Source organism: Chelonia mydas, chromosome 6 (assembly GCF_015237465.2).
Source record: "Chelonia mydas isolate rCheMyd1 chromosome 6, rCheMyd1.pri.v2, whole genome shotgun sequence".
Classification (NCBI taxonomy): Eukaryota; Metazoa; Chordata; order Testudines; family Cheloniidae; genus Chelonia; species Chelonia mydas.
In genome coordinates this window covers 23,919,121-23,940,529 of record NC_051246.2, presented here as the reverse complement: position 1 = coordinate 23,940,529, position 21,409 = coordinate 23,919,121, and the positions used below count along the sequence as shown (strand labels likewise).

At 46.1% G+C, this 21,409-nt stretch overlaps 1 long non-coding RNA gene across 1 annotated transcript; it reads left to right on the top strand.

Annotated features, from left to right (window-relative positions):
- The first annotated feature begins 6,900 nt into the window (after positions 1-6,900).
- Positions 6,901-12,270, top strand: LOC119566392. The gene is made up of 2 exons (XR_005225415.2): positions 6,901-7,107; positions 8,357-12,270. It is a non-coding gene; the product is annotated as an uncharacterized LOC119566392 (long non-coding RNA).
- Positions 12,271-21,409: the final 9,139 nt, after the last annotated feature.

The following is a 21,409-nucleotide window of genomic DNA, read 5'->3' as shown; positions in this document are numbered from 1 at the left end:
TGCTCCTTCCACCATCAGATTGTTTTGCTAGAGAGTTTTTTTAACCTAGTTAGCTAGAATGGGCAGGTGAGGATTATGCACTGTAACATGTCAGCCAAAAACATTTGCTGAGGTTATCCTGATAAAAATTGTACAAAAAGTCATAGGAGTTGGGGGTTCTGGCTTCATTGTAATGGGTCTCCGGAGACATGTTACAGAAGGGAAAGCTGAAATTAACATAAAATAACTCACTGGAAATAAAATTAATAAATACACAATATAATATATTAGAATATTTAAAGATTTTTATATATCTTTTTTAAGCAATCAGGTTAGTTCCTGGTTGAAAATTTGAGATTTCCCTCTCAAATCTGCTCAGCTGATCTCAACCTCAAATGTTTGGATCACCTGCTGGGGAAATCACACAAGTAGGGAGAAAATAATTTTTCCTGTATTATTTCATCCTCTACAGTCTTCTATAGGTCTTTAAATCTTGACAGTCCATTGGAAAGGGGAACTGAACCCACATTACTCATGAGTCAGTCAAGAAAACTGCCCTATCTATTTATGAAAAAAGGAAGCAAAATAAAGCATTGAATCTGTGAAATCTGTAGAGCAATTACATACAGGTGCACGCATACAACCAAGAAACAGGCATGTTCCAGGGCCAGCACCGGGCTGGCACCTTGTCAGAAGTTGAAGAAAGAGAGAAACAGAATTCCCTTCCCTCATGATACAAAGGTAGCTAAGTGAATGTGTCAGTGTATTCTGTTATTTTCTCACTGGTCTGAGAGAGAGATGAAGAGAGAGTGGGGTAGAGGGCTGCCTTAAAGCAACAGCCACTAACCACTGTACATTTTAAAGAAAAACAAGCCCTTCATTTTGAAAATATTAGTTAAACACTGTTAGGATACAATATGGAATTGCACAGTTTTGATACAATACAGCATTTGTGGCCCGCTGAGAGAATCATTCTTATTACAGGAAACAGGAAAAGTCCAATCCTGGTCTCTTTTCACTAACAGAGCAAACAAAATAATTTTGTTCCTCTTTGTTTATGCCAGTTCTGGTACCAGTTTCACCTCGGCAATGACCCTAGCAAGGAGAGAGGCCATGCTGATTCCTATCCTACAGTATACCAGAGGAGGACATCTTCCATCATCCCAAAATGTGATCATCTTTAAAAATAAATTTCATCTTTTGCAAATTCTTAGTTTCAATGTGTTTTGAAACTGAGCTGGAGACAAAGGGCCAAATTCTCCATTTGGGTTAGCAAGTACTACTCCATTGAAGTGCAGGGAGGTACTCCCATGAATGTCCCAGAGACTAAGAGCTAGATCCATCTCCTCTTGAAGTCAGTGGGGGTCTTTCAGTTTACCTCAGTGGATACAGAACTGGACCTTAAAAATCACACCTCTTCCATTTTCCAATATAGCAGATAGAGCTGTTTGCTCATTGAGACACTGCTTCTTTCCATATTGCTGTGTGGTGTCTTGGTTTCAGCCCCTGCTTTACACTGTATGTTTTCAATATGAGGCACAGAGATTTAGCTATGTGCAACACTTACTGTATTAACAGTGGGAATCATGCAGCTAAGCCACCCAGAGCTGCTTTGAAAACACACTCTAGATCTCCTTTGCTTTTCACCTAAGGCTTGCATCCAGATTTAATAGGATTTCATTAGCACAAGGGGGCCTCCATCCCTGATTTGGGCCCAGGGGCACTGCTGCAGTATAAAGCAATAAATAAATAAATAATAACAACAGTTTGTAAGGATAACGTTTTACATGAGAAAACTTTAGATCTCTCATAGCACAAAGGGAACGAAGTGTGTCTTGGAAGTTAAACTAACATCGGTGTCAGATTTCAGTGTAGCAGCCGTGTTAGTCTGTATCCGCAAAAAGAAAAGGAGGACTTGTGGCACCTTCGAGATTAACAAATTTATTTGAGCAAAAGCTTTCGTGAGCTACAGCTCACTTCATCGGATGCATCTACTAGTCCACCTTGACTCACAGGAAAGGTTGAAGCACTTGTGAAATGTAGCCGGTGGATGAAAAGTATTGCAGAAAGAGGGAAGGGTCTAGTAACTCCAACACCGAAGTTGTTAACCATAGTCAGAACTTAAGTCATGAGTAGGGAACACAGCAGAGGAATTGATCAAGTTGGCTTTCACATGATTCTCCTCAGTTCCTCTTCTACTGTGTTTACAAGATCACCCAGGCTAGACAAATCATTGCTTTTGCCTTCATTTCTGAATGCATATATGGATCAGGATTAGATTCTCCAGTCTGGTTCACAGCAGCACAAAGTGGCCTTAAAGCCACTTTGAGAAAGGGCCAATGGAGAATTGTCCCTGCCCAAGGGAGCTCTGCCCATGGAAAGCTGTAGGACTGTCCCAGGTTCAAGGTGTGGGGCACAGAGAGGGTAGGGAGAAGGGCTCTTACACTGGGGCTGCGCAGCTGTGGATCAGGAAACAGCAGCCAGCTTTCTAGGTTCCCTTTCCACTGTGCTCAAGCAGAACTCAGGCAGGATGGAGAATCAACAAACTCAATGTACAAAAACAGGGCCAAAGGTAACCCTGGTGCAAGCAAGTGGCACTCCCATTAACTTCTAAGGAGATTGCACCTGCTTATATAAGTTGAATTTATCCCCCTTTGTTAAGCATCCAAAAAGAATCTTAGGTCAACCAGTCACCATGGAATCATGTGATGCAACTTCCAAAATGATGCCAAAAGCAAATGGCCAGAAAGAGCCAAGTTTGTGTCCTGCAAAGTAACTGCGTAGGGCACCATATCAGTCCCTGCTTTGTGGGTCCACTCTATGGCCTCCCAAGTCAGAGCCTGCACACCAAAGGGCCACCAGTGAGCACATGTTCTTCAGCCATCTCTGTTCCTTTAAAGTGCTATTAATCCTGCAGATTCCCTTATAGTGTGCTGCACTCCGTGGCATTCATCCCCATGGTCAGGCATAGGCCAGGTTAATAGTATCAGCTGTGTTTTCAGCATAATGCTGCAGAGAGGAGGACAAATGGACAGGTGCCAGTCCCCCATAAGATGCTGCTAAATGAAGCTGAGGAGGGAAACTGAGTTCCCCAATCACCCCACAGTGTCTTGCTTTAGCTGTCAAAGCCCTCCTGATCCTCCTGATGACGAGTGCCTTCCTTGACCCCAGTATTCCATATTCCATTCTGACTAGATTGATGTATTTGTAAGATGGGCAGAGCCTCGGGCAGACGCCTCAGATCCATACAGCTGACTGCTCCCAAGGCCCAGAGATTGCCATTATCTGCATTGTCACACAGAAGTACACACCCCTCATCCTACCCCCCAAACTGCCCACACAGTGGAGAGTCATGGCATAGATGTCACTGCTGTTAATAAAATCACTAGAAATGACATAGGTGGTGTCATGATGCTTACGTACTCCGTAATATGGTAACACCCTGTCAAATCGAAAGCTCTGATGACAGTATTTCTGTATAATATCTCTGTAAACAAAAGCTAACTCTTGTACGGATTGTTTCAGTTCTGATGTTTGCATGGCAGGGATTTGTAAACTTGTTGAAGCCTCCAAAATAAATAAAGAGTTAAAAAAAAAGAAAATGTCTTTGCTGGTTGGAGTGCTGGGTGGGCACCACCTCTTTCAGAGGTACATGCAGTGGCTAGCACCAGTTCTCTGTATTACAGCACGTGATATCTTTAGTGTTACAGAGTGAGTAGCAGCCGTGTTAGTCTATAGCCGCAAAAAGAAAAGGAGGACTTGTGGCACCTTAGAGACTAACAAATTTATTTGAGCATAAGCTTTCGTGAGCTAAGCTCACTTCACCGGAGCTGTAGCTCACGAAAGCTTATGCTCAAATAAATTGGTTAGTCTCTAAGGTGCCACAAGTCCTCCTTTTCTTTTTGCAGAGTGAGAAAGTGGACTTTGGCTTCTGACTAAAAACCACCTATTGTCTTCACCCTGTGGATTTGAACCTACTCCAAGCTCTGCTCTCCACTGTGTGTCACGCACAGCTAGGCACTGTGATAATTAGAACGGCAGCTACGTTCTCCTCAGAAACCCCATCCTGGCGAGTTCACATCGTGGCTGTAACATTTATCTCTGGAGCAAAAATTAGCAAAGACAACCTAGTTGGGATGGTGTAGTGAGCTAAATGTCCAAGTTTGAAATCCTGAGAGTCCCTGGTTCACCTCTCAGCAGTGTTGTCTCAGCCCTTCATCTTTCCAATGAAAATAAACTTGGATCTGTGCAGATTCCTGTGTAAAAGCTTTTAACCTGCAACCTAACCACATGCCGGTCTATAAAGATCCATGGCATTCTTCGTAAGAAAAAGAGCTTGTCCGAGGACACTTAAACCACCTGTCTCTTCCCCTTACTGTTGTGTTGTGTGCTGATTAGTGGAGGATAGTTTGATCATAATCTGTGTATTGCTGTGAATGTTCTTGACACTCCCTGGCAACCTGTGTGAGCTGATCCCCTGTAGTGATTGATTTACTAGATGATACCTGCTTGCCAGCAGCTAATGGAGTTCCTCAAGAGGTAGAAGATGCTGAAGCTTTTGTTTTCAAATCTTGTTGATGACCTCTGCGGGGGGATCTTTACATTTTCCGCAAAATTCTCAGTGAAGTCAATGGACCTGATTCTGATCTCACAGTGCTTTTACACCCATATAACTTTGTTGACTTACATGGCATTACTCTGGATATACGCCAGTGTAAATGAGAGCTGAATCAGGGCCCAAGGGAATTTTGCTTGAGTAAGGAATGCTGAATAGGACACCACATATAAAATATAACCATGGAAATTTTAAAAAAAAATTAAAAAATGCTATAGCTGATTCTAAGCCAGGCAAGGGTGATAATATATATAGACATTTATGAGACTTAATCATGTTTTTATAATTCAAAAACTTCTCTGAAGTTTGGGTGGGTGGCCATTTTCCTACATTTAATTAATTTCTCACCAGCTTCGGCAGGGATTGCCCAAACTTTGCCCAGCTGAGGGCAGCACTGGCAACTTTACAAGACTCTAATGGTCAAACTGAATTTGCATAAAATGGAACAGAGCCTCCCTCATTAGTACTACAGAAAGGTGGTCTGCAGAGTGCAAGACCCAGCATGCCATGCTTCATCTTGATCCTGAAGACCACCACTTAGCTTTGCCAGCTATCCCAAAAACTCCAGGTTCAGGTTGGTTGTTGTGATTGCACCTCTGACAGAATGCTGAAGCTGCCTGCCAGAGTCTACCACTGACTCATTCTGTAACCTCAACTAAGGTACTATTTGGGGCTTAGTTCATCTATCCATAAAAATAACCCTGGTATAATATAATTTATTTCATAAGGGTGTTGTTAGGCTTACGTAACTCTTGTAAAGCACTCTTGAGATTCTCAAGTGAAAGATACTATGGAAGTGAAAAGTGCTACAATTGCTGAGAGAACAGCATCAAAACCCCATTACAGAGAATGTATCTGACCCTTCCAAACCTTCAAAGGATTGTCTTATAATTTGCCCATCCTATTTTGGGGGAAAATGCTAACTTCTTTGGCCACACTAAAACCTTGAAAATCACCCCAACCCCCTGCAATGTGTCATTTGTGCTCTTCAATAGAATCATACAGACACAATTATATGTACTGTACAATTTCCCCATCACGCTTTGTTGAGCATCACCAATATGCTTAGTGGTAGGAGCACAGATATTGTACTGCAAACACCAGCCATGCAGGCTCCAAGGATTTTTACAATCTCGTGGACAGTCCATATAGCATAGTCACAAAAATTTATCAGATGACCAGGGACTTGAAACTCCCCTCATCAAGTGTTGTTGTTATAGGATTACTTTGAAAGATTATTGTATTGCATATTATCAGTACTGTACAAATTCTTCATGCCCTCTTCATATATCATCTGCACCAGTTCTCCCCCCACCCCCATGTCTGCCCTAGTTCTGCAAAGCCCATTGTGTGCAATGGAGTATTGGTACAATGCATACAATGAGCTCGGGGGCGCAATGCAAATAATCTACACCGTACCGATTCTCCGTGCAGATTACTATGCATTGCACTTTAAATACGATTCCATACGATGTGCTTTGCGAAGGACTGGTACTGTGGAAATCGGATGCACTATCTTGCACTGTAAAAATCTCTCCCTTCCCCGCCTCCTCTCCAGAGGACAGGTGGCGGAGGTGATTGCACGTTACTTTTAATCATTAGCGCTCAACAGCCCCCAGGCACAGGCAGACACGCACTCTGCGCAGACAGGGGCAGAAGGCTACAGGCCGGCAATGGGATGTGCAGCTCAGGGCGAGCGCTTCGCCTAGCGACGCTGCAGCCAGCAAGGAAACTTGCACGCGCAGCGGCAGGAGTGACTCCTAGTGGCGCGCGGCGGGGCAGCCACAGCCAGCACCGCGCGCTACCGGGGTCTTGTCCTGCTGCTGCTTCTGCGCTTGCTACGTGCACATTGACACTGTCCTCATGGCAAAGCCCAAACGGACCGTACCACCGCGCATCCCCTGCGAAGGGGGGGTGTTGGGATGGGAGCAACCACCACATCAATGGGTGCCGTCCTTCTCCCCCTACTGGGCGCTTTCCTGGTAGCCAGCCCCTGGCTGGGGACGTCTATTACGGGCAGCTCGGGGTCGGATGCGGGCGGGGACGTGAGAGACGGTTCCACAGGTACAAATGGTTCCGCCCTAAAATAAGGACGTGCAGAACCGAACGCGCCCGCACCCCGCGCTGTAACTGGCAGGGGAGGGGAAAGGAGGACGGGCCGAGCCCGTTGTACAGCGGGGACGCCCGCTGATTGGAGGGCGCGGCGGGGGGCGGGGCCCCCGGGCTTCCGGGCGCACTCCCCATTGGCAGGCGGGGGCAGCGCGTCACAATGGGTGATTTGCATGAAGCGGGTTGAGCGGGGGAAAGAGGGAGAAGGCGGGTTGCACGGCAGCGGCATGGGCAGGGCGAGGGAGAGAAGTTGCAGGCGGCTCCTGCCGGGGCTGGCTGGGCAGGACGCGGGGTGCCCGAGGCCAGGGGGCGCCGAGCGGGGCAGCGTCCCGGGGCAGCGCCGCGGACGGGACGAGCCCCGGGGGGAGGCAGAGACAGGAGCTGCCAGCGCCTCCGAAGTTGAGGTGAGCGAGGGGCTGGGAAATGGGGGTACGGACAGGGCTGGGGTGCGGGGTTATTTGGGGGTGCACCCATTTCCCCCCTCCCCCAGAGGTGTAACCAGAGGCGGTAACTCCTGGCTTCCCTCCCAGCGGGAAACGTGCCCTGCCGGAGAAGGGAGCAAAGAGCTAGAAATCCGGGCTTCTCTGACAAACCCAGCCCCCTCCTCCTGCCCGGCTGTGCAGGACTCTTCCCCAGTGCCAGCTCTCCCCTTCCTCCACCCGGGCACCGGCCATGGGTCTCATCATGGCTTTGCAATCCCCTGTCCCAAACCATGGACCGTGTGTGCAAAGTCCCCCCTCCGCCCCCCCCCGTACTGTGTCTCTCTCCAAATTCCCCGGGCAGAGTCAGATGCGCTTTCAGTTTTGCAATGGGAATGTTAGGGGTGAGGCTCTTCGAAACCTAATGTCAAGCGTCGAAGTGCCAGTGTCATTGCGGCTCAAATAAGCGGCACCTTACACTCCCTTCTTCCCTCCCCCCCCCCCCCCCATCCATTCCAAAAGAAAATCATCAATTTAAACAAAATGCCAAACTTGGCTTTCAAAAAGAAAAAAGTTCATAATTTAGTGAGACCTGGCAAATAATCAGCAAAAGTGTATCTGAGCCGTTGGTGTTTTTAAAGGTTTTTTAAAAAAAAAAAATGCATAGGAAACCTTGGAGATTAAAGTGTTCAATTTAGACAAGGGGGTGCTTAAGGTGGATTTTGCTGTGATAACTGCTGACAGCATTGTGTCATCCTCTGAAGACTTGTACTGTCCCCTGTTGACAACAGGATACTACTCTGGGTGGACCTGATATAGTAGGGTATTTTACATCATTTAAATTTTTTTTATTGGCTTGTAAACTCTGGGGCAAGGACCACAGCTTGGTATGTGTCATACAGTGGGGGTCCTGATTGGCACTGGAGCTTCGAGCTGAAGTTACAAGATACGTGTTAAATAGCTAGAGAGAGAAAGGAACCAGTTCAGAGTTAACCTGACAGGGAACTGTGAGCTGTTACTGACACACTCAAAAGGAAATTAATCAAACCACCAGCCCTATTGCAAGTTGTGACTGACTCAAGCACTGCATGAAAGCTTTCTAAGGACTGACTAGATTGCATGTCTTATACCTAGGCTAGGGAAGGTCATAAATAAAGTACTCTCACGTCTCAATGCATAAGGGTAGCTTGTCTCTTCCTGGCTGTTGATCTGATTTGTTTCTTCTGTGTTTCAGGTCAGTGTGCTGGGGTGGGAGGTTGTTGCTGGCTTCTTGGAAGCATGCATCCGTCTGCATTGGGTTAATCCTCCAGAAGCTGGTGAGCCACTGACTAACGCACATTGTGCTGTTAAAGACTCCACTGTGCGTGTGACAGCGGCTAACCTGCTTTTCGGACATCACTGTATACACGCCATCATCCTGCCCCATGAAGAGGCATTACTTGATCCTGGGGACTGCACCTAGCTTCCATCAACATGGTAGGAGAGAGCTGTTCACATCCCAGCAGCAGCCCCTGACAAATTCACCGACCTGAACTATTGTGAAATCTTCAGAAAAGTTTGCTTGCAATTTGTTTCTTTCCTTTAAAACTCAAGCTGAGAGGGAGCACAGTACCTTTTCTTAAAATAAGTTCATTGATTGTACTATGTTTAATGAGTTCCCCTTGATACGTGTGCCTTTCAGACACTGTGTGTTTTTGTTAGTTTGTTTTTTTTAAATTAGCAACCTCTCAGTGGCAGAGCATTGAAAGACTTAATGCTTCTGGGCCATTCTGCTACAAGGACCCAGTGAAGTGTATACATTATGACGTGAGCTAGGGCTTCTGTGACAGGAAACAGCTATAAAGTCTTCCTGGGAAGACTGCAAATGCAATAGCACATCTTTGAAAATGAGACCCTGCTTCCCTCCACCTCACCCATTCCTTCCAAAAAGCTAGTGACTTGGGGTTTTGTTTAAATCATGTTAGTTGGAGAAACTCTTCAGCCAGCCAGTGACATCTTGGTACCCAGTCAATGACTAATTGAACTCCTGCTGCCAAGGGTGTGTTAACAGAATAAACTATGCTTGGTATTGCCCTGGTGAGTCATTTTAAAGACTCTCTTAAATCTGTTTAGAAGTAAAGCATAAACCAGTTTCACCTTCCAGTTTTTCTTAGCACCTTTGCAGTTTCTTGCAGCTGGCTGTGTTTTAAATGAAGGCTCTGCTCCTTTCCAAGCCAGTTTTCTCTCCTGATTTGATCCTGCAGTGAAGTCTTACTGATAAAAACTCAAGTGACTCCATTCATTTCTCTAGCAACAGAATGTGATGTCACAAATGCAGAATCAGCACTTCATTGCTTGCGTCATGCGGAAAGCAAAGGCAATGAGAGGGAAGTTTCAGATATTTGTGGTTGCATTAAACAGCAACAGTAAAGAGGACAGAGGAAGTGACCAAGCAAATTGTGTTTGGTATAAAGTTCTTTCAGTTTTGCTCCATTATGGAAACTCACTAGCTACAGAGTTTGCTCTTAGGGTGAGGTGTGGGGCTGTTTTACTTCTAGATGACTTCATGACTCCAAGCCAGGTTAGTAGCAACCAGATACTGTTTACCGATAGCTGTTTAGTGGCCTCTATGAAATGATTTGGTGCTCTCCATTTCATTCCAGCCATACCTTGGGGGAAACCTAGCATTTCATCCCATTGAAAAAAAAAAGAGATGTTCTTTTAGTGGCCAAAAAGGCTCAGGTTTGTTTGTACGTAATTAGTAACACAAGAAAGTTTGAAGTCAGGTCTTTCTCATACAGCTACAAATCAGATAAAGCAAGAAACTGCTTTAAAAGAGAAAGTGTAAGTCTGTACCTTCCTGAGCAGCATATTCTTGCTAAGCATTTTCCCCTCACATCCTGAAGTGGGCATGTTTGCTCTCCTGAGAGGAAGTCAACTCTTCTGTCCTCTGATCAGGGTAACTAAGTCCAGCTGGCTGGGTCAGAAACACAGCTGTGTCCTCTTAGCCCAAATAACCTGGAAGGGAGGAGAGCAGCTTTGGCAGCTGCTGGTGGCTGCATCTACACAATAGCTGCCTGGCTCTCTTGTGATGTTAAAAATAGGATCAGGGTGTTTGTGGTTTCCCCTACCCCCAAATACCCTATCAAGAATCTGCAAATGCTCATAACCTCCCTCCCAAAGCTGGCTTGCTCAATAGAGAGGCTGAGAACTGACTGGGCCACAGAGAATTAACTACCTTCTCCTAGGGCAGTTAAGAGGCTGGTCAGTGGAAGGATAGAGCAGGGGACTCTTGTATTGTAGATATCTGTGATGCAACAATTCTGCAGACAAACAGAGGATGTCAGTTTCTGAGGCCATCTACTCTGATCGCTATTTATATTACCACCAGTCAGTGGCTTAGCTACACAAGTGATTCTACTCTCAGAGCTGCACTGGTGGGACGCAGCAGTAGGGAAACTTGAAAACCACTAGTGTAGACCAGGCCTGGTGCTTTTGCACCTTTCTCAGTTCAAACTAGGACAAAACTTGGCTATGGTATGGAAGCCCCCAGGGCTGGCTCCAGGCACCAGCGTTCCAAGCAGGTGCTTGGGGAGTCAATCTGCAAGGGGCAGCCGTCCATGCGCCGTTAGGGCGTTTCCACGGCGGTGGCGGGAATTCGGCACGCTGCTCAGGACAGCAAAAAACAGTAGAGCCAGCCCTGGAAGCCTCCACTTAATAAGTCTGCACTGAAACTTACAGCTATACAATGGGACAGTTCCTTATTTCATGTGTGTACATAGTCTATAACATGCATTCTGCTGAAAAGGAGACCCTTGGACTGGCCATGAGGAGGCTTTATAATGTCAAAATGTGGACTCCCTAGGCTGATACTTGCTGGGTATGAGATCATCTTTGCAGACATGTTGATTTCAAATTCCTCTTAGGTGGTAGCTGCATTTCTACCTATGATACCGAAGTGTGACAATACCATACCTGAGAACCATATTTCCCCCCAAATTTACAATATTCTTGTACTGGTATCACATCCTGTGCAGCTCCAATAAGATAAGTGGGGAGTTTGAAGCAACAAACTCCTCCCCCCCCGCCCCCCCTTGTCTATTCACCATGGAGAATGGTGTGTTGCTGGTTTTTAAAAAAAAAAAAAAAAAAAAATGCTTCTATGGTAAGAGTCTAGTGCTGTGATCAGACTAGCCTGTTGTCACCTACAGTTCTCAATAAATACTACAATATCACTGTGTATACATTCATTATTACATTCATGACCCTGGGATGATGAAAGCTTAAGTAGATCCAGCTGTGAGACATGATAGGCTGGCCCAACAACTGAAAATGAAAATCCCTTCCTTTCAGTATCTCTGCTACATAATATTAAAGCCTCTGGGTTTTTTGCCTCTGCTTTCACTGCCCCGGCAGTAGTGGACTGTCCATTGGCTTGAGTAGGAAAGTGGAGTGGACTAGCTGTGCTGAAGAAGTATGGTGTTCGGAGGTGTCTGTCTGTACTAGAACAAGCTGAAATGTTCACCTTACTGTCCTCTTCCAATAGCTCTGAGAAGAACCTCTCAGCTTTGAAGCATAAAAACCTTTGATGTAGGTGGGTTATAGTCACTCTGAAAGACAATTCTGCTGAGAAAATACAGCCCCCAGTTAAATGGTGTGTGCTTGTGTGTCATTTGCCTGGGGCGGGCAGGGGTTTGTAGAATATAAAAACTTAGCAATTGTTAAGAAACAGATACTATAACCTGGAATTCACATTTACAACAGGAACGTTCAGGGCTAAATTAAAGCAAGGGCTTAAAAGCCGTTGGTGTACAGACGGAGAAGTGAGTGTCTTGTAGTAGTAGTGGAGGGTGCTGAAATGAAGCCTGTTTAGCAGAAAGATCCTTCAGATATTTTATATTTATTCTGCTTTGATTTCAAAGCCTTGCAAAGGAGGCTGGTAGACCAATAGAGTTTACCCATTAGTGCTAGGAAATGCAAGCACCCTTGTGTGTTTGTAATGCACACGCCACTTGCAAATCACATGGTGTGTATTAGGTGCGTTTAGACCTGAATATCAATGAAGAGAGAAGCTAGTGTGTTAGGAATAAAAGAATATCAAAAAGTTAAAAGAGGGTCTGTTACTTTTACATAAGTGCAAGTAGGAGCTTATATAATACTTTTTAAAAAGCGCTGCTGTAAGGGGATTCCATTGGGAGAGAAACTTGCTCATCCATAAACCACTAAGAAAATCTCCCAGAGCCCTCCAGGACAGAGCAAGAACCAGTGGGGAAAAAATCATAAAGCAAGGTAGAATCTGTTTTGTCTCTGTTTACCATGGTAGGCAATTATCTACTTTCATCATAAGGAGGAAAATTATGACTGTGCTTTCCTTATCTTCACTCTGATCTTCATTAATCAAGTGATCTTCACTCCATGGCTTAAACAAATCACCCCTTCTGTGGTTTGTACACCCAGGAGCAATAAATGGATCATTTGTAACTCACCTGGAGAGACCGTGGGGCCAGCAGGTGCATTTTCCGGTAGTCTCCTCCACCTTGCAGTATATAACATGCTGAATCCTGAAGAAATGCACTCTGTAGAAGCTACTTGCAAGAATTAGGAACCTAAAAATGGCCATAGTGGGTCAGACCAGGGGCTGGAAGCTAAACTGCAGCTTCATAACTGCAGTTTGCATGAAACGAACAGTCATAGAAAATGTGTGTGTTTTGTTGCTGTTCGTTTCACCTAATAGAAACCAGAAAGCCTAGAGTAAATTGCTTGTAAGAGCTCATTAACAATCTCAGTGAAGTGCTTTAGGGTAACAAGCAGAATGCTTGCCATAAGAACTGGGAATAAGATAGGCAGATGACTTTAGAAGTGTTTGATGCATGTATTTTTGGTACCTTGTGCCATGTTGAAGGTTGGGTGGGCATGTAAGACAAGATACTACAAATTTCTGATCTTTAATTTCATTGTGGGAAGAGTGGACAGATGCCCAAATATGACTGGCTATTATAGTAAAAAGACAGAACCCACTGTACGCTAGCCTAGTTTAGGGTGGGACGAGGAGTAAAGGGGTGTAACTACTACTCCCTGTAGCCTCTTTCTATGTTCTTTGCATCCTGTCTCTTACATCCATGTTCTCTCTTCCCAGTCACCTCTCTTCCTCCTTTATGATCTGCAATTTTAAACCTGTTTTTCCCCCTTTCTGGCTGCCACTAGTGCATGGAGAGTTGCCAAGTACAACTGTCTGCATCTAGTAAGGGTGGCACTTATTCCAGTGTAGTGCGTGGCATGCAGGCTCACTGACCTTTGAAGAAAAATCATGTACTTGATGCAAGATGACTAAAATTCTGCCCGTGGTTGTGATCATTTCCACCCAGGAGCTTTCCAGCTGGATGTAGTCCGTAGGTGCATTATGGGGATCTTACTCATCCACTTTAGAGAAGAGAGGCTGGATTAGGTGGACCATTGGCCAGTTAAAATAAGACCATATAAATCGATATATCCTAGCTGGTTAAAAATCAAATGCCTCCACTGTGGTGAGCAGAGTAAATCCAATACAGCACATTGCTCGTGGCCAGCTGGGCTTGGGGGAAAATCAGTGTAGTCCTGGACTGATGGGCAGGGCAAGGCCCTTTCTGACAGTCTGCTTGTCTGAATATGGTACTTGCTCTCTAAGGCTGTCCCTGGAAGTCTATGAATTTAGTTCTTTTGCAGTGGGAGCTGAAAGCATTTGTAATAGACTTTTTAGTATAGCTAGGAGTCAAAGTCAACAGACTGAAACAATTCATTGGCATAATGGCTGCTACTGGTACTATCTACATCAGCTGATGGGGGCATTTTGGCTTTTAGAGAATGACGTGACTGCTCTGCCTATATAGTATCTGCGTTTCAAATATAAATGTGTAGCGGTTAAGTTGTTTTTAAATACAAAGGCTGGGGGTGCATGGCAATGCCACAGGGAAGACCGCACAGACTCTTGGAGCCCCAGGCCAGCAGCCCGCTCCATCCCTAGCTGGGAAAGGGAAGGACTCAGCCAGAGGGTGGCACTGTTGAGTGATCAAGCAGCAGCTATGCCAGGAATTCCCATCCGTTTCTCTCTGGCCAGGAAGATTAATGGATACAACATGAGGTCTTGGGGCAGTGGTTAAATGGGCAGATGAGGAGGGGGGCCTTGGGGTTCTGTTGGGGATGCAGAGTTCTTCCTTCCACTGGGGCAATGGAAATGGCAAAGCCCTGAGTTGCACAAAAGGAAGAAGCAGCTGAGGGATCTGACTTTTAAGTGCAGATAGGAGTATGCAGTTGCGGGCTCCAGGGAGTTACCTCTATTAATGACATGGGAGGAAGTTGCAAAAGCAACCTAGATTATAAAACAACTAAAGCAAACAGGAGTCCTTGCTGGACTCATCATCGTTTTCTGCCCCCTCATAATGCAACTAAAGATGCCCGTTGCCTGTGTTTGTGGCCAGGGGCTAGGCCTCTTTAGTCAAACTGGCTCTGTAAGATGTATCAGGCAGCAGTTTTATATTCTGTGGGAGCTGGTGCAGGAGCAATCTTGGGGCTGTAGCTTGCCGATTGTCTAGAGTAAGCATGGGGATGCAGTGTACACCAGGTTCAGGCGTGGGCAAAAGTTGCTTGCTATTCAAATGCATCCAGCCAACCAGTTCCAAATCACTCTGGCATCCCCCATAAGGCCCCCGTGTTGTCCAGAGGAAACGCATGGTGAATGTTGCAGATGAACTGGCTTTGCAGGGAGGCGGGGCACAGCTGTTGAGGGACACCTTACAGGGTGAAGGGGACAAGAGGAAAACAGTTGACATGCAGCGTAGTTCCCCCTTTTTGGGATAATCCTCAGAACAAATCGGAGCTTGGTCCACATGTTTATTACAGTCCATTATTTTTTTGGCTTCCTGGAATAGCTTGATACCAGGGATATACTGTTTTTATAACTGGCATAGCCTGACTCCTGGGGCAGAGGGGAGAAAGAGCTGCTTTCAATATGAGGACATAGAGAGCCTACATCAATGGCAAGCTCACCTTGGATGAGGGCATCAAAGGTTGCAGGAGTTGTTACCTTTCCTTCCACTTGTGAGACAAGGAAACGGCTGGTGTTGTATTTGGGTGTCCATTTCTTCTTGTTTAATCCCCTTTTTCTCCTTTATGCAGCCCAGGGAACATCAGACTAATTTCAGTATTGTTGCCACTTCTAATTTAGCAGAGCGTGTTCACGGCCATTCTGAAGCCATCGGTGATGAGGCTTATAGCTGAGAATTGCACATGCCACGCTCATATATCCTGCACTACACCACGGGAAAGCATGAGCATTACCCCTTAGCACACAGCATTGAGAGACCTTGGCCCTCTGGCCTTCTTTGGACAGTTAAGATGTAACTGACCCTGTCGTTGGTAAACAACCTAGGGGGATCAACACTTCTATCCTCACAAACAGGATTCAAGACAGGGTTCGGCCTGCACAATAATACAGTATACCATCACATGAGACAGGCTTTTATCTGCATTTTAAATACAAGGGATTTCTCTCTCTCTCTCTCTCCCTTCGCTCCTTGCTACCTTTTAGACTCCCAGTTTCTAGTAAAGTCACCCACCAGCCACCCGGAAATAATTACTATGACACCTAATCACTCTGCAAGGAAAAAGACATCTTGTTTTTATTTGTCCATGTCAAGAGGGAATTTTTGTCTTTTAGCTGACATTTGTTCGTTCTTTTCCTGTTAAGTTTGAAGGAGAATTCAAGCCCTTCCTCATGTTGGGAAGAAGAGGGACTGCAGCTGCACATAGGGTTACAGTCAAGTGCTGCTCTGGGCCACCTGCCAACACAGCCCAGCTGTTCTAGAAGCCATACCCAGAGAGCTGTGCTCTTCCTTACTGTGCCAACCAGCTGCAGTAGCCCTGTAGCTGTCAGGAACTGGTGGGAAAACGGCCACGCTGCCATCAGCTTTCTAGAATTAATGAGGGAGGAGAGGGGTTGGATTTTGTCTAACCAAAGGACCAATAGCACTGACTTTACCTTGGCATACAGGGGGGAGGTATGCGGCAAGATTTACTCCTTCCACCCCACCCTGAAACAGCACTGGGCAGCTCCTGCTTGTCTTACCAATAACTAGCAAGAGCCTTCACGTGCAGAGACTGGCAAACTCGCTTCACTTGTAACTGGCAGACTTGATCATATGCAAGCAGCGATGACATGCTAGTGTCCTAACCCATGGGTGTCTGGTTCTTCAGGTTTTTTTAAAATCCTCTCTCCCACTGCTTTACAAATACATCTGCTGTCATCAGTTTATTTCCCTTACTATTTACATGTTACTAAAGAAGTGGTCCTGGGGGCTCATCCCTGACCTACTAGTAGACATCTTGCCTTTTGCTGAAGAGATTAATTCTAACACAAAAAATAGCAGGTGTGGGAGAAGCTGGTTTAGAGGCATGGACAGAGCAGCGTGGAAACTCCATCAGAAAGATTTTTAAAAATGGTATAGGTCACCAATTTCACTGACAGGCTTTTCAATGGAGCTTTAACAACACAGTACCTGAATGCCTCACAACTAGAAATCCGTTAATGCTTCCTACCACCCCAGTGGGAGGAAAGAGGTCATTTCCCCAGCTGGAGAAACGGAGGCACACCCATCTAGTTGCCCATGGTCATAGTACATCTGGCAGAGCGAGGAACAGATCCCCGCTTAGCACATACACCCAGTCCAGCATCTTAACTGCATGAGCAGCCCTCCTCCTCGATCCCCAGTACACACACTGCGCTTTATTTAAAATATATTTTTAAATATTGTAGCACAGGATAATTCCTTCCTGCTGCTCTGTCGTGGCCTAGAAAAGGACAGCATCATCTACACTGTAGCACAATGGGTTTTCCCAGGGCATAAAATTTTAATTAGGAACAATCAGGCTGCCTTGAAATGGGAATTGCAAGCAGCAAAAGTCAAATCATCAATAAAATATTCAATGGCGAAATGTATTATTGACACAGCCTTAGAGCACTGTAAGAGCTAAAAGGCAGAGAGCTTTGGCTAGTTAACCTAAGAGCTCTAGATGCTGTTCAGTCTTGTTAGGTTAAATGCAGAAGGCATTGACTGGAAGCAAACGCTCACTTCAGGGAACATTGGTGTGGAGCGGGGTTGTGCAGCAGTGCTCCTCCAGCTATTACAGCAGAGGGGACGTTGGGCAGGGAAGCCCAGCTACTGAGAACTCCATAGACAACACGCTTCAGGAGGGATTCTGGCACTTCAGCTCACTTATTGGAATGGTATGGGGTGGGGGTGGGGTGTGTGCGCACAGGATAGTGGAGAGACTGCCTGGATTACTCCTTCAGTCCAAGCCTCTATGCTCTACAGCACAAAGGCACCAGGGTTAAACGGGAGATATTCGGCCAGAGCCGAGACTAGAGAATTCCGTTTGATCAGAACAAAGCTCAGAAACCTTCGCCCGGAACTCGGCGTGCATGCCCTCCACACAAACAGGTGCCAGGCCTGGGTAATGTATCCCCAGGGGAGGATTTCAGCAGTGCTAGCTACAAAAGGGTCAGGCTGAACTGCTCTGCGTTCCCTCTTTCACACAGAGAACAGGCCAGTCGGAGCTGAGCGAGGAGGAGTGGATTGGCCGTTGGCTGCACAATTCTCCTGAACGGTGATGGTGTGAATTTGTGACCAGAGGCCTTCACCTGAGAACAGCTAATGAGACTAGATTCTGTCTACATCAAATCAGAGTGTTTGGCTCCCTGTTACACATTTCAGTAACAGCTGATGTTCAGATAGGGCTCGAGGAAGCCCGAACTGTGGTAGAGAAAATGCTATAAACAGCTTCCCTAAATCATAGAAGTGTCATGACATGATTGATATAGGTCATCACAGAGCCCTCTTGCACTGCAGGACCAGCCAGTCCATCCTAGTTGTACTACAGCCCTGGGTGGACTCCAGGGCTCCGCACTCGTATATGATTCAGTCCCTCACTTACATTCACTCCAGGTGCTAATTATGTCAGGGCCCTGCTTTCTGTACTGTAGCTGGTGAAGGTGTAACTCGCAGCCAGCAAAGCATTACTCCCAAGTGAACCCCGGTCAAAGTGCTTTGGGAGATGAATTTAATAGGCATGGTTGCAATCAACACAACCTTGGTAAAGGAAGGAGGGGGCACAAAGTAATCTAAAAATCTTTGATTCACAAAAGTGGCAGAGGAAAGCATGTCCATGTCTCTTTACTGTTGTCCAAACAGTGGGAACTGTGATACTGAAATCTGTATATAAGTTTGTCTAACGGTGGAGATGCTATTCAAGAATGAACTTGCAAACTACCACCATCAATAGAATCCTCCAAGGACATTAGCACAGTCTCACTCAGGGAGGGGAAGTTGGCGGGCATGTTTTCTATTCCACTTGGCCTTACTCCTCTCTTTGTAATGGCAGATGACATTGTAAGACACAAGGAGGGTCATTCACCAAAGGCATTTATTACCTTGTTAAACTCAACTGCCTTTGCAGCGGCTGGACCACGGTTTATACGAGGCCCAGAAAATCCCACTAGCAGCACCGCCGGAATCTAACACGATGTAGCTGGTAGCAGTGAAAATGTCACTTTAGCCTTCAAACTGCCTCTCTCCCCCTCTCCTCTCCACACCTACACTTACTCTGAGAGGACAATTCCAAGCATCTCACTTATGGGAGTAAGCAAAAGAGCACCTAATCAAGTGTTTCCATCATCCGAACTTGGACCCATCTTGCCCAGGAATGAAATAATCAGGCCTTTGACAGCCACATGCCCGCTGTAAGAGCGAAACACAGGAGCTGGGTAGTTCAACCAGCAATTAAATGGTTAATAATGTTTAAGAGATGACTCCACCGGCAGAGTTAGAAATGCTCTGATTCAGGGCAATGCAGCAGACTCTAGAGTCTTGGAGAATGCTGAGTTTCCATGCTGGTGGGGTTTTCTTAAAACCATCCCTATAAGTGACAGAGTTTTTTGCGAATACAGACTAACACGGCTGTTACTCTGAAAAGAGTTTCTTTTGCTAATCTGAATTGAAATACACTTGCCCCCTTTATGCAGTCCATGCACAGCCTGGCCAAGCAGGAGCCTTCGGACAGAGCACTACAAGTGAGCTGTTGAATGGAGGGTGAGAAAAAGAGGACTTGTTTTTGCATATTGCAAAAACATGACTATGCACCAGGGTCACTCACATTCAAGCAGGAGTCACAAGGGCTCTAACTTTCCTGAGGACAAAAGGCACATAACTGAGAAATAGCTCATTTATAAAAGAAGAAAGCTGAGTTGAGAAAACACTGGTTTGAAGCAGGGGTTGTGGGAAACCAGAGCGAAAGCAGCGCACTGCAGCCAGGCAGCTCATTTTTACTCTGGAAGAAAGCTAAATGTTAAGCCAAGCCCACCCCTTTTGGAGGGGATTCCCCCTCCCATACAGAATGGGTGTAGCCCATTGCTCAGATCAGCCTTGCGCGGGAGGCTCACTTATTCTCAAACACCCTCCTCTCCTTCATAAATGGGAAGAGTTCAGCTTCTGCCATGCAAAGCAGTGTGCTGGGCTGAGAACTTAAACCCATCTTGGATTTTATTTACGCTGCAGGCCCTGGGGCTTCTGTCTCTGTGTTTCATATCTCCCCGCTTGCCCCTCCTTTTCTGGCACATACTGCAGATCAGATGCCATGCTCCAGCAGTTTGCTTTCCAGCAGCATCTGTCTCCTTGGCTGATTACTCAATGGGTGGTGAGCTTCAGCTCTGTCCCACTCTTGGCCTGCTGCACCCTTTCAACAAATTGCAATCATTAAGTTCCTTGGCTTACACAGCCATCCTCCAGTCCCTGACCTATGCCACCCTACCTATTCATTCATAGGGATTTTGTGCAAGTGGCCTGGAGCAACTACTCAATCTGAAAATAGTACTGGCTCGAGAAGAACCTGGACACAAGCAGCACGTCACTAGGAGAGAGCCAGCCTGTTTGCCATAGTAATCTGCATTTGGAAGGAAAGGGCCAAATTCCACCCTTAGAGCTGGCATGCATGCAAAACCTTCCACAAAAGTCAATGGGAGTTATGTGTGCATAGCAGAGGGCATGCTCCGGCAGCCCACACGTGCAGAAACTCAGCATCTAAATACACAAACCCAGTAAGTCTCGGGTACTGTGAAATAAAAAGTTTCTTTCCAATGCAGCCTGAGTGCTTCGAACACTGAATCTGCCTTAGCAGTTTCAGAGCATGTTGAACCTAAACTGAGAGGGTGGTCAGAAGAGAGCATGGGTAAAAATGACAACTCTCTACTCAATAGATCTGCTCCCAGTGTGGATTCAGTCACATCTGCTCAATTGACTGACTAATGTGATTTTGCTTATCACCATCAGCCCTGCAGAGTCACTACAGCTTCGGAGAGCTCATGGGTCAAAGGGAGAGGTCCATTCATTCCAGCTGCTGGCCCCAAAATTTGCCCCCTTCTAGGTCTGTGCAGGGACATGGAAGAGGAGCATAGAAACACACGAAGACAAGATGAGCACAGTTTGGCCAACAGCATGCTTTTAGGGGGGTAAGGACAGACGAGACAGAGCCTACACCACCTTTCAGACCCCAACCTAGTTTCCCAACAGGCAACAGCAAGCATGTGGTAAAGCAACATAAAGAAGGGCAGGGGATCTGCTATAAGTTTAACAGTAGCTATGTAACTAATGGATGGGATACAGACAGAACCAGCGGGAGCACGAGGGTCTGATGCTTTGCAATAAGCTGCAAGTATTGTAATGAACATCCAGTAGAGTTGATGGGGTTTGGTAGTTGGAAATTGAGACTACCTGGGTTCTAACTCCACAGGCACATACATCCCTAAGCATCTGTGCCTCAGGATTCCCACCTACAACACTTATCTCCCTCTCAGGGGCAGTGGTAACTTCTAAATTAAGCACTTGCAGAGCCTTGAGAGGAGGACCAGCTAAAGGGCTAAACGTTCTCATCAATTTGTATGGGGCTGGGTTCAGCTAAAAGCAAGAAAGGGGCTGTTCCTGAACCAAAGAGCAATTTTCAAACGTGCCTTAGGGATTTAGGAGCACAAACCCCATTGACAGGCCCAGGGAATTGTGCTTTGGAAGATTCCCCTCCACTTTCCCAGGTTAGAGATCTGATCTCCACAGCTGTAAGGCAGCATACCAGAGGAATTCCCCTCCCACGTCAATTGCAATCATCAAGCTAAAGGGAGCTTGTTTACTACAGTACAGCAGAGGCCTGTTTAGAATGGCAGCTGGAGCCCAGGGTTTATTAGCTAACCCTGACCACAGTTAGTCAGCCTGCCTTGGAGGAGGAAGTGAAG